Below are 4,559 nucleotides of genomic sequence, written 5' to 3'. Positions count from 1 at the left end.
TGAGTGGGTTGCATGTTAAGATATTTCTGTCAGAGACTAAATTTTGAAATAATCATTATTCCATCTATCAGATAACACTATACATTGTTTTACACTCTGTAAGCATTAGAAAATTCTAAATGTTACATATGAATTAGATGGTGCAACATTTAACTTGCTAAGATACTGATTTCAGTGTGTGTTTTGTGGAAATTAAAATTTACTTTGTAGTTTTATCTAGTACAATTGTTCAAGAGAAACTATTCTCCTTTCAAGCCAGTTGCACACCTTTTCATTCAGACCAATCAATATTTATGGCCTTTGATGTCCAGTTGTATTTGAAGTTGGTTTTGAGGATAAGTTGTAGTCAGAGTAGTTCTGCAAATAGTCGTGGAGGATATAAGATAGATGTCACCTATTTTAACCCAAAACTCAGGGTAGCCTTCTAGCTGGAAAGTAATGTTTTCACAGCTCATCGTACATAATTCAATCCTATTTTCTTTCAGGGTTTATCTGTATCACAGAGTTGTTATGTGGCTTATAGTTAGGACACCGAAAAATTCTAGCTTATTTTGCAATATAGGGCTCAACTCTTTCCATGTATTTGGAATTGGGTCATATTCAAAAATAAATATATATCCTTCTTACATAGTCCACAATCCAATAGTTTTTACTACCACAGAGATCCAAGAAGAGATCCAGTAGGAAGTACATATCTATATTAAAAGTAAATTTGGAAATCCAGTCCCATCTCAATAAAAAGTAACTCCCTTTGCGGTAAACAGTGGAGTAATGACTGATCAAGTTATATGTAAGATTAAATAGCAAGTCACTACAAAGTAATATTCAGTGTAAAGGAAGCTGGACTTTCAGTTCAATTTGTTCCCCCACAATGAAACTCTATAGACAATCTGGCCCAGAGTTATGGAATCAAAGGAGCCGAAAGCAGGGGCTTTAGGAGTTGGCCTGATTTGTCTTCCCACCTTGATACCTGATTACAGTAAAAAGGCCAGGTGAAAATTTGGTCTAGAGTAAGTTCACTAAGAAAATCTACTTATTATAAATGAGTGCTTACCATCACAAAGACAAAGAACAATATTACACTGAGAGATCTTGAACTGGAATTTCTCTTTCTGCTTATCTTTCACTTCCTGCTTTGCACTCACTTTTGAATTCTTAAGTACATAATAAATGACCTTTTTCTTCTTAATGATTATTTTACATATAGTTGGCCTTTTAAAAGTTTTAAAAGCCTCTTTTTGAAATGATTTGTGTGAGGTGCACATTTATTTACACTCTGCATTTAAAAGTGTCCAAAACTAGATGTGTATTAACATTTAAGAATTGAACAGTGAGTTCAGGAAGTCTATGGAATAACACTGAAAAGTAAGCAGAGGAAAGAGCTGTTGGAGGTTGGAAAGCAAGGTGGGGATTAGCGGGAGTCCATGCACCGCAGACTGGTCACAACAGGCGATTCTACCAGCACTGAATAATTATTAGGGAATAATGAGTAGAAGAGTTTTGAGAATGAGTGGGCTAAAGCATAGGCAACCAAACCAGCCTTTTGCGTACTGCTGACCCTGTTTAACCCAATAATTTCATGGACTTTTTCTCCATTTTGGCAGGTTTCATTCCCCTAATTGATATGTTCCACTTATTCTCTCTGGAAGGTTTCTTTCTCTGGGTTATTTTAGATATTCTACTAGATGGTATTAGGTTCTATATCACTGAAAGATTTTAGTTTCCTGATTCCTCTTTCCTCCCTTTCTCCCTTCTTTCAGCAGTTACTATAGCTCAGATAAAGGAGTAATCTGGGTGCTGGGATGTACGTAAGTAAATATAACTCCTGCCTTGAGATTGCTTGTAGACTAATGTGTGGATCAGAGAAATAATATACATATTTTTATTTTTCTCTACATTTACTAAGGGTTTGATACTCAATCTAATTGAGTCCTGAAAAAAAGTGTGAAGTCACCTGTGCTAGTAAGCTCAGTCTGCCATAACAAAACGCCATAGACTGGGTGGCTAAAAACAAAAGAAATTTATTTTCTCACAGTTCTGGAAGCTGAAGTCTCAGAACCTGCCAGAATGGTCAGGTTCCAATGAGGGCCCTTTTCCTGGCTTATAGATGAGAGAACTATGGTGTTTCTTCCTCTTGTTATAAGGCTACCAGTTTTATTACATCAGGGCTCCATTCTTAGGACCTCATTTAACCTAGTCACCTCCTTAATGGCCCCATCTCAAATATAGTCGCATGGGGGTGGTTGGGGCTTCAATATATGAAATTTGGGGGATATAGTTCTATTCATAGTAAACCTCAAGTAATACCTACTTCAGTGATACCTCCCATCTAAGCGGTCTTCATCCTAGGTGTACCTCTGGCCAATTATTTAATATTTTAAAAATTCCCAGTTCAAGGGACGCCTGGGTGGCGCAGTCAGTTGTGTGTCTGATTCTTGGTTTCAGTTCAGGTTGTGATCTCGGTTCATAAGATCAAGCCCCGGTTGGGTCCTTGCTCAGTGCAGTCTGTTTAAGACTCCCTCTGCTCCTCCCCACTGGCGCTCTTTCTTCTCAATCTCTAAAAAAAAAAAAAAAAATCTAGTTCAAAAAACCTTCTGCCCTCTCTTTGTTTACTTTCTAGTTCAAAGAATTTGATCTATAACTTATATAACATTTTGATGTATAACTATATATTTTATCTTCCCTATGAGTGCGTCAAGGGCAGTGTCTCAGTTATCTATTTCTGTGTAACAAATCACACCAAAACTTAGTGACTTAAAATGAGGATCACCATATTACTACCTTTCATGGTTTTCGTGGGTCAGGAATTTGGGGAGGGTTTGACTGTATGGTTATGGCTCAAATTCTTTGTATTAGTATGCTCAGACTGCCGTTACAAGAAGTTCAGAATCAAGATGCCAGCAGAGTGGGTTTCTTGTGAGGTCTTTCTTCCTGGCTTGCAGTCATCTGACTTCTTACTGTGTTCTCACATGGCCTTTCCTTTGTGCAGACATGAAAAGAGAGAGATCCCTGGTATCTCTTCCTTGTCTTATAAGGATACCACTTCTATTGGATTAAGCCCTCATTTATGACCTTATTTAACCTTAATTACCTTCTTTTTAAAAAAGCTTTTCTTTATTTAGAGAGTGAGTGAGCAAGCATGAGCATGAGCAGGGGGAAGGGCAGAGGAAGAGGCAGAGAGAGAATCTCAAGCCAACTCCGAGCTGAGTGAGGAACTTGTGGTAGGGCTTGATCCCACGAACCTCGATCATGACCTGAGCCAAAATGGAGAGTTAGATGCTCAGCGGACTGAGCCACCCAGGTGCCCCTAAACCTTAATTACTTTCTTAAAGACCCTATCTCCATACACAGTCACTCTGGGGGTTAGGTCTTCAACATGTGAATTTTGTGCGGATCATGATTCAGTCCATAATAGTCTACTATCTCACATGGATGTAATTGAAACATAGGGGACTAGAGGAGTTGGGGCTGTTTGAGTCTCTTTATCTTTCTTCATATATTCTTAGGATCTCTCTATGTGGTCTGTCCATGTGAATTAGTTTTTCTGTTTTGTTTTGTTTTTATTTTAATTCCACTTAGTTTAACATACAATGCTATATTAGTTTCAGTTGTACAATATAGTGATTCAATTCCATACATCACCTGGTAGTCATCACAGTACATTCACTCCTCAATCCCCATCACCTATTTAACCCCTCCCCCAACCCACTTCCTCTGGTAACTATCACTTTGTTCTCTGTAGTTAAGAGTCTGTCTCTTGACTGCCTTGCTCTCTCTTTTTTTCCCTTTTGTTTGTTTTGTTCCTTAAATTTCACATACGTGTGAAGTCATATAGTATAATTGTCTTTGACTTATCTTGCTCAGCATTATACTCTCTAGCTCTATCCATGTTGTTGCAAATGGCAAAATTTCATTCTTTCTTATGACTGAATAATATTCCATTATATATATGTGTGTGTGTATATATATATATATATATATATATATATATATATATATATATACACACACACACACACACATATCAACTCTTCTTCATCTGTTCATCAGCTAATGAACACTTGGGCTGCTTCTGTATGTTGGTTCTTATAAATAATGCTGCTATGAACACCAGGGTGCATGTATCCCTTTGAATTAGTGTTTTTGTATTCTTTGGGTAAAAACCCAGGAGTATGATTATTGGATAGTAGGGTAGTTTTAACTTTTTGAGGAACCCATATACTGTTTTCCAGAGTGGCTGCACCAGTTTGCATTTCTGCCAACAGTAGAAGAGGGTTCCCCTTTCTCCATGTCCTCCCCAACCCCTGTTGTTTCTTGTATTGTTGATTTTAGCCATTCCAGCAGGTCTGAGGTAATAGCTCATCGTAGTTTTGATTTGTATTTCCCTGACGATGAGTGATGTTGAGCATCATTTCATTTTTCTGTTGGGCATCTGGATGTCTTCTTTGGAAAAATGTCTATTCATGTCTTCTGCCCATTTTTTAATTGGATTATTCATTTTTTTGGTGCTGAGTTGTATATGTTCTTTATATATTTTGGATACTAATCCTTTATTAGAT

Source organism: Ursus americanus, chromosome 11, assembly GCF_024610735.1.
Source record: "Ursus americanus isolate L20-20 chromosome 11, mUrsAme1.1.p, whole genome shotgun sequence".
Lineage (NCBI taxonomy): Eukaryota > Metazoa > Chordata > Mammalia > Carnivora > Ursidae > Ursus > Ursus americanus.
This window is presented reverse-complemented; position numbering follows the sequence as displayed.